Source organism: Epinephelus lanceolatus, chromosome 9 (genome assembly GCF_041903045.1).
Source record: "Epinephelus lanceolatus isolate andai-2023 chromosome 9, ASM4190304v1, whole genome shotgun sequence".
Taxonomy (NCBI): Eukaryota; Metazoa; Chordata; class Actinopteri; order Perciformes; family Serranidae; genus Epinephelus; species Epinephelus lanceolatus.
In genome coordinates, this window is record NC_135742.1 from 24280369 (window position 1) to 24292500 (window position 12132).

Genomic DNA, 12132 nt, shown 5'->3' on the forward strand with positions numbered 1-12132 from the left:
CATCAGAGAATATGGTTATTGCAAAAATACCCTGAAATATCGTGATATTATTTTAGGGTAATATCACCCACCCCTTCCACATAGTATACCTTTAAACACACAAGATATAACGGTTTAATCAGTAAACTTCTGAGGTGCTGGTAGGCATATTTTGTTACCTTTGAAATATGCCGGGCTAGTTGTTTCACCCTGTTTCCTGTCTTGTGAAAATGGACCTTTCAGTGATGTACTGTAGGAGACCTCTTGTGTCCAACACAATTGCACATTCATAGATTATGTGTTTTTGAATTGGGGGAACAATATGGAAGACACATACCACAGAAATTGCAGATCGTTTTTTTTAATATTATACCCACATATTGCCTACTGGTCCACGAGACCACCACCAAAATGGTGGCTAACCCCTGCTTTAAACTTTGTGATAATTGTATTTAATTGGATATTTTCCCGTTCAATTCGTCGTTGGGGTTTTCTAGAGGAATATGTTGTGGCTCTAAAACTGCATTTTCTTCCAGATAGATCTTGGGTTTTAGATTTCTTTTAGTGGTAAGATTATGTTTAGTCTTTCTAAGGACACTAATGTGATGGTGTGTGGCTGCAGCCCAGGTGACCCTGTGGAACCCCTCAGACAGATGACTCAGCAGGCCTGGCCAAGGCACTCACTCATGTTGATGGAGCCTGGGAATGAGTTTCAGTGAGTCCAGCTCCTGGCTCTACAGTAAGTGCTGCTGGGGCAGGTTGGCCGGGAGCTGCAGCCTACTCTCCTTTAATTAAAGCAGGACTGGAAGGCGCATGTGAGGCAATTCACCAACCCCCACCTCTCTCCTCCCTTGTCCTCCCTTTACCAGGGCGATGGCGGGTCTTTATTTATGAGCTAGCGAAGACTGAGTGATTCCAAAGCAGATAGCCCACCACATCGAATCAGGTTTATTTGATTAGAGAGACGAGACGACTCCCCTGCTCAAAAGTTACTCTCAGATCATTGTTAAAATAGAAAAAAAGAAAAGAAAGCAAAATAACATCAAGCATCCAGCAGGCACTCCCTCTCTGCAGGGGTTTGGCTTCCCCAAAACTCCAAAGCCTGGGGGTATTTTTAAATTGTTGATCAGTGATAAAGATTTCTCATCATGTTTTCAGTTTCATCCTCACTGCAGTGATTCATCCTTTCGATATAGACTGAAGCCACGAGCATCAGCATCCACTAATTTTGTGTTATCTCCGTAATCAAAGAAAGCCTGCGAGACACAAGCATTTATTGGTGTTTCTCGGCTGATGATTGTAAATGAAGCTGAACTGACACATAGGACTGCAGTGCTTTCAGTAAAGCGTATAGTCTTCTCACAACAGGCTTGTGTAAACCTCCAAAAAATATTAACAGTAGCAGAATTCGTCTGCGTTCGCCCTCCCACTGCACGGTTTAATCTATTCATTTGTGAGACAGCACGTGAAATGATGTGTCATATTTTGAGGGGCTTCCTTAGATTTCCCTTCTATTGCCTCCCTCCCTGCTTCATCTTCCTCCTATCTCTCTCCTTGGCCGATTGCGCTAATCTCTCCTCCCAATTGTTATTCTAATAGTGCAGCTGTTACGTAACTCCCTGAAACAAGAATTGAGAGATCAGGGTTATTGAAATGGATCCTCATCATGCCCAAATAAAAGAGAGAGAGAGAGAGAGAGAGAATGAAGCGAGGTCTTCTTAAATGAATTTTATAGGTCATTGCTGGACAGCTTGTTGTGAAAAAAGGAAAGCTTTTGGTGTCTGTTACCCAACCTGAGCTCTTTCCCTTTAAGCTCCTTCTGGCCGATGAGAGAGGAAAGGACAGGAGGTGGTATGGGAGCTTAGTGCGGTTTGATGTCCAGGTACTCTGAGTCCTGCCTTGATATCCTCAGACTCTGCAGCATCTCATGGACTGATATGTGCGATAGCTAGGAGCCTCTGCAATGTGCAGCCTACCACTTATTGTATTGATCTACTCTGTTTTGCTCTGGAGAGAAAGATTTTATTTGTCCTGTGTGTTCGGCTTTAAACAACAGGGCGTATAACTTACAACAGCAGGTGTTTGCTGCAATTCGATGCATTTTCTATCCCCAACCACCTTTTACTGACCTTATGATTCTATCATTGTCTTTCCTTTTCACATATGCCTTACCTCATGAAAAGAGAATGAATGAGCAAGGTTATTATGAATGATCATTATTGGTTTGCAGAGACCTTTCCCTCGTAGCATGGCACTAGGGATGGCAGTGTCACTCCGCCAATTTGGATCAGACCAAAGAATATAAACTTTCTGACAGATTGCTATGGAAATTTGTCCAGACGTTCATGGTCCCCACAGGATGTATCTTACTGACATCAATCATCCCCCGGTCTCAGAGCTGATTGGCTATTGGGCTGAGGGGTGAGGGCCAATATTTCAGGAGATCCGGTGTAGCCAGCAAATACCCGAGCCAGGACTTCCTTTTCCATGCACCAGAGGTTTCAGCTAATCTCTATATGCAGATATCTGCATATGAATGCAGATGGATTTTTTTAAAAAGCTAATATAAAACTAGCTTGTCATTGAAGCATAGCTGATGGGTTAATTTCTACGAATGTGTTCTGCCTCCCTACAAGGACTCTTTACCTGCTGTTCAAACATGATTGGTCAACACTACCCGGACTGGAAACCAGAACACTTACAGATACAAAAATCTTTTCCCGACACATAAAGATTCTGCATACATATAGAGAATCTGCAGAAATGAATGTTCCTCTGACTTCTCATCTAACAGTAACTACTAGTACCAATACCAGCAGTTACAATGTTACAGTGAGTGTTCAGTGTGAGCTACAGTTTGTCAGAACCGCCAGACCAGCGAGGCTATTTCAGCGGCTTGTAGAGAAATGTTTAAGCGAGTTCTGCGTCACCTGATCGGCATTGCGACTCTTTAGAGCAAACAGTGTTGGGCTTGTTACTCTGAAAATGTAATATCACTTCATTGCTCGTTACTCTTTTCAAAGGTAATAAAATGACTTTACTTATTACTTCCTGCCAACAGTAATTCGTTACACTACTTTTCTGTTACTCCCCATTAAATTGGTAATTGCGTATCTCCCCAAAATTCAGATGTGTGCCTTTGAGTGAGTGTCAGGGTAATCACCGGTAAGTGTAGCTAAGGCTAGATAGCTTCTTTTTTACCTGGGGGTTTTCTGTTGCCTCTGACGGGTATTTCCCCAAGGCTCTACCCGAAAGATGGAGAGTCGCTCACAGACAACATTTCATCCACCACATATCCATCCACATGCTTCATCACTTCTTTGTAGCTGCAGCTGTGCACGAGTAAAATTCAGTTTTGGGTGTTTAACCAGTGCAGGATTACAGCCAACCTCCGCAGCCGCAGAGGGCTCACCTTTGGTGGGGTGTATTTCCTGGAGCTTTATGTCTGTTGTAGTAGCCAATGTGTTTCAGACAGAAGGTTTTTGCTGTGGAAAGAGTTTTAGTCCGACTACATGCAGTGAAAGTGTTTTTGTCATCTTTCCTCTTGACAAAATCAAAGTGATGGGAATACTTCCATGCTAAGTTAAGTGTTTTCAACTAGCTAGCTGCTTTGTGACGATAACTAAAATGAGTCCGCTGATGTGATGTTGCATTTCAAGTCATTGGTGATGTGAAAACAAAAGTAATGCTGTAACAAGTTCTTTGGTTTTGGAGTAACCATAATATTATTACTGAAATTTCATTAGTAATTAGTTACACTACTCGTTACTTGAAAAAGTAATGTTATTACTGTAACATGTTACTGCCCAATACTGTGAACAAATATCGTCTGATAATGGTCGGTGGCCGATCAATTGGAGCACCCTTATCTTGGGATGCTGTAATTTATAATCCTCACCTGTTCCTGACTCTGGCTGGTCAAAGCAGAGATAGTGAGTTGATTTCGTATGGGGAGATTTTGGGAGCGTATCTATGTTTCCAGGGTTCTATGTTTTCCGGGTTCTATGTTCCCCACTTAACCCTGCAAAAAAGGTTCTATGTTCCCCGCTTGCACAAAAAAGGTTCTATGTTTCCAGGGTTCTATGTTGCCCGCTCAACCAAGCGGGAAACATAGAACCCTTTTTATGTAAGCGGGGAACACAGAAGCTTTTTTGCATGGTTAAGTGGGGAACATAGAACCCGGGAAATACAGAACCCTGGAAACATAGGGATGACCCCGAGATTTTCACTGATGCTTTTGTTTTTCCCAGGATATATTGTGATAATTTCAGTGATCCCTGACTTGTCATCTAGTGCCGACTTCTGGTCGAAATTTCTACATGTCCATCACATTGGTTTATACCTGCGAAAGTAATCACATTCTCATCCACCTCCCCTGCACTTAATGTTCAGTAATTAGCAAACGTTAGCATGTTTAGATGCTGAACTAAGATGGTAAACATGTTAAAGATTACACCTGGTTAGCATCAGCATGATAGTGTTGTCAAAGCTTATAGTTAGGGCTGGCTCAGACTTGCCCTGTACCAGCCCCTAGTTAGGCTGACTTAGGCCTAGTCTGCCGGAGGACCCCCCTATAATACATCGGGCACCTTCTCTCCTCTCTCTCTCTCTCTCTCTCTCTCTCTCTCTCTCTCTCTCTCTCTCTCTCTCTCTCTCTCTCTCTCTCTCTCTCTCTCTCTCTCTCTCGTATTCTATTACTGCATCTTGCTAACTCGGCCATTCTGGATGTCACTAACTCGGCTTCTTCTCCGGAGCCTTTGTGCTCCACTGTCTCTCAGATTAACTCATATCACAGCGGTGCCTGGACAGCGTGACATGTGTGGTTGTGCTGCTGCCATCATTAGTCATTAGTCATACTTCTACTGTTATTATACACATATGACTATTGTCACACATGTATACTGCCAGATATTAATACATACTTTCAACATATTGTACCACAGTAGCCAGAACTATAACTATAATATTATTACTTTCAATAATGTTGTTGTAAGCTACTGTCATTACCTGCATTACTGTTAATTTATTATGCTGATCTGTTCTGTACGACATCTATTGCACGTCTGTCCGTCCTGGAAGAGGGATCCCTCCTCAGTTGCTCTTCCTGAGGTTAAGGACAGAGGATGTCGTATGCTGTAAAGTCCTGTGAGGCAAATTGTGATTTGTGATATTGGGCTTTATAAATAAAATTGATTGATTGATTGATTGAGAGCATGCTGATGTGTCATTCAGCTCAAAGCACTGTTATGAGTCACTGAGCTGCTACCACAGCTGTAGATTCAGTCTTGGCATCTCAGATGGTAAAATATGGAGGTCTACATTTTAGAACATGTATTGTTGCAAGTTTTGCATGTATTTCTGTGTTCAAGGCGAACATGCCAGTGAGGGACTACATTTGTATGTGTGTGGGAGGCACCTTATGTGTTAGTGATTGTGTGCGAGTGTTTGGTGTGAAGACGAACGCTCAGACTGAAGGAATATAGCCCAGGGGTAGAGCCATAGAAGAGGAGAGTGAAAGCAAAAAGGATCGAAATATCAGAGGAGTATGGGTGACCCCAGGGTGACTCTGCGCCCTTTTCCTGTGTATTGAATGACGGGTGTCTTATTTACCTGATTGATATGATGATTCCTTCTTTTCTGTCTACCGGAGGGAAGGGGAATAATTAGATTCAAAACCCAGCAGTACAGTAGGTCATTACAGCAGCGCAGCTTCCCGGCTGTAATTCTCAGTTCCAGTTGTCTGAGTGCGGACAATAGAGAACGTCTGATTCATTTAATGCGATGGGAAGGAGAAGATTGAGTTCATGATTGGAGTCTGAATTTCCTGACTGAATTAAACCTGCATAGTCCAAAGTGGCATCTTGAAATACAGTATATATATGTTACAGCAGCTTAGTAGGGCTTCTGAAGGAAGGGATCCAGGTTTAGTTTTTATGACTATAGCAGTCCTTTTGGGTAACAGATGATGACATTTCAAGACCAGGACTTTGGCCTTGGTGCCTTGGAGTATCACTCTGTGCTCCCTGATGACAAATCTTACTTAGTGGAGTGCAGATTTCTTGAGTCATCTAATCCTTGTGTCAAGTGTCATCATAGTGTTGTAGTGTCATGGACCTGTTATTAAAAGCTTAGCCATTTGTCAACCCCTTCATCTGAATCCCCCCAAGGCAGAGGTGGTGTCACTTTGATTTGATCCTCTTCCTCATCCCACCCAGCAAACACAGTGGTGCTCTGCTCTCCAGGAGGATGGCCAATAACATGTAGAGACACAGAACATAACAGGACCTCCATTCATTCATCCGTGCCTGTGCTGAAGGTGCTACATGTGTAGTAGCACTAGTTAATTAATTAGCTTGGCTGAAATATTGTGTTGCTTCTTTGCCAAGTCTGTAACTAAAAATTCTTTAAAAGTTTCACACTGCAGAATTCAGTGTGGAGGCACAGTGAATATTTTTTGCAAGGCTGACATTTGTTTTCACTAATTACACTCAGTTCTCAAACGATGGGAATGTGGGAGCGATTTGATGATGTTAAAATGCTACATGAACAGTGGCACCTTTTTTAAAATTACTCTCAAGGACATCCTGCATCTCTCACACATGGGTTCTGATATCAGGCTCCATTTCGTAGAATTACCACAGTTACTAAGCTCAGAGTTTGACAAATCTCTTTCTCTGCATAGGGATTTGAGGATGAGAAGGTGGATGGGTCAAACAAATACAGGACTTTTATCCAGGAGACCGATGTTTGTGTCAAGTGTGAAACAAATGTAACAGTCACATGAGATATATCATGTTATGTTACGTTGGCAACAAACATACTTAATTTAAGCCAAAACATGATTTTTGTAAACCTAACCACATAGTTTTGGTACAACTACAACGGTTTCACAACGTTTAGGATTTTTGAAGTGGAGCTGTATGAGGTACATATCTATAGTCAGTTAGGGTTCAGTAGATGATGGTTGGTGTGCTCCCTGTTTGCAGAAACAGACAGGACTCACACCCCAGAAGCTCAGCAATGCATTGCTGTGAATGGGGGATGACACCAAAACGTATTTTAGCCACCCAAAACAAAAGGCACACCAAAAAAATTCACTATGACTCTAAGTGGATGCTACATTGAGGATATTTTCATCACTTTTACTCACTGCCAGACAGCCCTTTTCTCTTTTGGCACTACATTTTCTCAACCGTAAAATAATGTCTTCTGTGTTGCCGCTGCTGTGCACTGTATGACTCCATAGGTCAACTGCTTTTGGGTCGGAAAATGCTGTTGTAAAATCAGATTTAAAAAAACCTTTACTTTTGTAAATACCAGTATTTCAAAGATAGTGTGCGCTTGTGTTTTTCCGGGCTGTCTAAACAAAGAAAAGTCCCGGTCATCACATACAGTTCACCCTATTACCTTGATTGACATTACATTAATACGCTACCTGCAGCCTGAGACAATTTTGTGTGAACATTTCTCTTCAGAGGATTATGTAAAACCATGGCCAAATAAGTGAGAGAGATGCTTGCTGAATGTACTGTAATTTCCCATCACACAAGTCGTACATACAGTTATATATCCGGATATAAAATATGAAATACTAGGTTAGGCTACGGTTATCACAGTACACCAGTGGCTATAGAGTTTGTGATTCCAGCTTAGTTTCCCTCTACACATGGCTAACACAAATGCGTTGATAAGATAAACATAGCCAGTGGCACTTTGGTTGGTTTGGTCTTTACACAATAGTACTGAGAGCCAAAAATTTACATTGACAAATAATCATTAGGCTCTTCTGGTCTGGAAAGTTTTTTCCAATTTATCTCGAGATAACTGAAGAAGGTCTGCAAGACACCGCCGTTCAGTAAGGCAGGGAACTCTGGATGGTTGGTAATGCTGACTTTGTAGACTGTATGTAAAGCGCTGGAATCCCTTAATTCAGAAAGATCCTGCAGTTGTGTTGCAAACAAGTCCGACTCATGGCAGCAGTAGCTCTCTAGGTCCGTGAGCATGCATTTACAGTTCACAGTTAGCTTCCGGTCTTGTCCCTACAGTCAATGGCGCTTTGTTGTTACTGTCATAATCAGTTAGTTTTACTTTTTAGTATTTGTTGTGTCTTCCATAACCCGCTGACAGTCTGACCCAAACAATAGACCTGCAAAGCAATACAGCATGCGGCAGTGGCGGCAGTTTAACGGTTGAGAAAATGTAGAGACAAAAAAAAGGGCTGTCTGTCAACAAGGAAAATTGGTGAAAATATCCTCAATGTGGCATTCCACTTAAACTGATACTGATTTTTTTTAAGTGGGCTGCATTTTAGGAGGCTAAAATACGTTTTTGTGTCAACCTCCATTCACAGCATTGAATGGGGGTTCAATTCAATATACTGCTGAGCTTCTGGGGTGCTAGTCCCATCTGTTTCTGCAAACAGGGAATAGATAAGTACCTCATACAGCCTCACTTCAAAAATCCTGAACTGTCCCTTTAAGGCTGCCACTGTTAGCAGATACTAGTTATTCTGTTGTCCACCAGTAGTGGTGCTAAGTAAATGACCCTGTGTGTCGTATTAGAGGGTAGGAACATATGACCTATGTGGCCATATGGGTTGGAAGACTTGTTGGTCTTGTCAGCTGGGACATGAGCCCTCTCTAATCTTGATGTATGTCAGTCATTCCAGGGCTGATTGAATGACATAAATTAATGCTCAATCTCTCAGACACATCTGCCATTAAAGCAAGTAAACACTTAACTCTCTGGTGTTTAACTACCGCCAATTTCACTGAGTGCTTAACATTTTTTCTGTGTGTGTGTGTCATCTTGCTTTTTTGTGTGTCTCTGTACAACCTCACACGTTCATTGAGCAGTGGCACGTGGATTGTCTTGTGGCGCAGGATTTACTAGCTAGCAGGGAGGATAGTGGTGTCACCCAGCCTCTAATTGGCTGACCCTAGAGATTTTTCTCGAGCAGATGCAGAGCCATGTGCCCACCCCCTTCCCTTTCTCCCTCCCTCCCTCCCTCCCTCCCTCCCACAATACATTCCTCCATCCCTCCCATAATCAATTCTCCTGCTTCAATATAGACTACAACTCCCTCCCTCTCTCCCTGTTTCTGCCGCAGTTACTGGCGGCACATTGCAACACTGCAAGACCATGCTTTCGATTCTTAACACCTCCCTCTCTCCTCTCACAGCCTCCGAGTTTGCACTAAGCTATGGATCTCACATTTAGAGAGAGAAACAAGAGAGATTAAGTGAGCAACAGAGAGAGGCGGGGGGGGGATGGAGCATCAGTCATTTTTACTGTTACGGCAGCCTAATGTTTTCAGTAGGCAGGGAAAAGAAAAGAAAATGGGATTGCTGTGTAGGTAGATATGGAATAATCAACTTCCACCACACACATTTGTAAAAGCTTTGATTTAGCAAACAGAAATTTGTTCAGATAATGTTTGAGCTGCATTTTTCCCCGCCATATTAAATCAGTTTGGATCGAAGAGGAGGGGGGTCGGTCCTCGGGGACTGTTGCGGTATCAGCTCAGGATGAAGGAGAATCTGCGTGTATGCAGCAGCTTTACAGTACAAGGTCAACCGCACCTCGCACACGATCACATGTAAGCACACATGTATGTAGACCTGGCACACGCACATCCACTATCAGCCAGCCCTTAGTCAGCACAGTGTTGGGTGCTCTGTGAGAAAGCTGGATGTCGCCACCTAGTGCTTACACAGAGGACTTTCCAATCACTATATGAACACTGACATCATCTGATTTATTCTCTCATTTTCTCCTCCTGTCAAATACTCCTACACAATCCCTCTCTGTGCCACTACTACTACACACATCCTCCTCAAAAATGCTGTCCTTTAACTGTAGCCTACACGCCAACAGTATTACACGCATCCATATTTCATTTCCTGTTCAATGACCGAAAATCCATCATAACCATATGGATCGGGTCACAACAGTTGAGCACTTCTTCCTCGTTTGTTTTCTCTTTTCCAACCCAGTTTGTTCAGAGGTACATGCAGAGACTGACAGCTTCAAAAAGATAATCTGACATGTTTTTATTGATGGCTGGAGATTGCTTTGCATTCAACTACATTCACCATGTCCTCGTCTCCTTTCTGCTCCTCCAGTCCAATCATACAGTAGCACTCCCTCCACCCCTTTCCCTCGCTCCTGTGGTCACTCTCCTTTTCACCCATTTCCCCCCGCTGCCTCCACGCAGAGTCTAAGTGAGAGAAAATATATAACGGAGCTCAAGGCGGTGCAGGACAGTTAGTCTGCTGGTAATGGAGAAAATGTTTGTCAGAGCATAGAGCACGGTGACTTTGGCCTCAGCACCCCCTTAGGCACAGACCTTTAATTGCCTACACACTGCTGAAATGCTTCTGCATGTGACGCAAGTGTGTGTGTGCGTGTATGTGTCTGGCCATTGTGGTTTCCTCTTTGTATGACCGTATTTGTCTAGGTTGTTCTTTGTGACTAAAATAACTGCTGGATCAATATTTAGCCTGTGTCCTTTTTCTCCTTATTCAAAGAAAATGAGTGACAGATTTACAGTAGATAACTTAAATGCACTAGATATAGGACAATATGAAAATTTCATGTCATGATTATTCAAAATGACTGCAATTCATGATATTATCCTGATGCTCAAAACTCTTAAAATAATGCCAGAACATACTGAAATCACTTTATCCTATACCTTGTTAGAAACCAGATATTTTTATTGCCTCACAGAGAGGACACACATCTTTTATTTTTACTGAACATCATCATTTTTACTTAGCATTTTAGTGAAGAACAATCTTAATAAGCTAGGCCTTTCAGCAATTTGAAATGACATATCTTCTAATAAGAAATACGCCAATGATTGATTAAGATCTTGTTGTGTTTTTTCAGGTTGATGCATATGCAGCCTGCTTTTTGCAGAATCTCTTTATGTTGGTTGCCCAGCACTCTCTTTGGGTACTACTGGACTTATTGTGAGTGCTTTTAACGCAGTCAAAAATTCTTATCCCCCTATTCTGCACTTCTAAATGTTTACAAGATTTTGGACCTTAAGGTTGTTGTCGTCATATAAGTAATGATTTAAGTCCAGATCCATAGAACATATCTTTGTAAACTTCGGTTTTAAGGACTTAGGAAGCAAACAGTCTGGTGTTTCAGCTGTGAGATCTTCACTGTTTGTGCTCACACATAATTTGTCAGCATGCATTAAGAAAAGAACAGCAGACACAAGAGCAGTTTTGTTTAGAGCTGAAATGATTCATCAACAGATAATCAACAGTTTTGATAATAGATGGGGTTTTTTTTAAAGGAAAAATGGCAATAATTCCCAGTGTCTCAAATGTGAGTATTTGGTGATTTTTATTCTGCTACGATAGTAAACTGAACATCTGTTTGTGAAGACAACACTTTGTCTCTGGTAACTATTATTATTTGCAACAATGGAGAAAATAATGTGGATATTAATCGATAATTTAAAAAAAAAATTGTTGGAGTCTTAGACCTTTTAATGTCAAATGAAACTTTCTGCATCCCAGAGAATAAATGACACCACTTACATTTTGTATTTTGGCCTCAGCTCAACCATATTTTTCCCCAGTGCAATAACTCACACAATTTAAAATGACACCGTCCACATCCCCCTCTTGTTTATTCCATCTCTTGTTGTGTGTCCTTGGTCGGAGGCTGAAGGTCATTGTAAAGCAACTTCCTTGAACAACTTGCTGTTTTTCCATCATTCATCAGCTCTCTTACCCCCACATCCCCCACTGTCACTCCATTCTAGTCACTTTGGCATTCTTGCTTCCTGCTGAGTCGATGAAACTGAATCCACTTCAACACTTACTCACTCTTTTCTTTTTATATAATTCCACCCCCTTCTGTCATCCCTCATGCTGGCTTTGTCCATATTCAAATCTGTGAATAATCTTCATCTTAATAACCTGGTCATAATTAAAATGTGAGATATTGTGTGTTTAATATAATAGTGTTAAAGGCTTCTCTACTCTGAGTCCACTACACCAAATTTATGTTTACTTTGCAGTGTCCTGTGTAAACTTTATATGTATATTTACATCTAATTTTGGTATGTCTGAAATGCTTTGTAAATGTTGTTTAATTGTAGATTTTATTGTTATTGGGTTTATTTTTTAC

General features: G+C 41.7%; 1 protein-coding gene across 13 annotated transcripts in view; it reads left to right on the forward strand.

The window, feature by feature from the left end:
• ank1a (ankyrin 1, erythrocytic a) overlaps window positions 1-12132 on the forward strand; it is a 119093-nt gene that overhangs the window by 8848 nt on the left and 98113 nt on the right. The window lies entirely within an intron of this gene.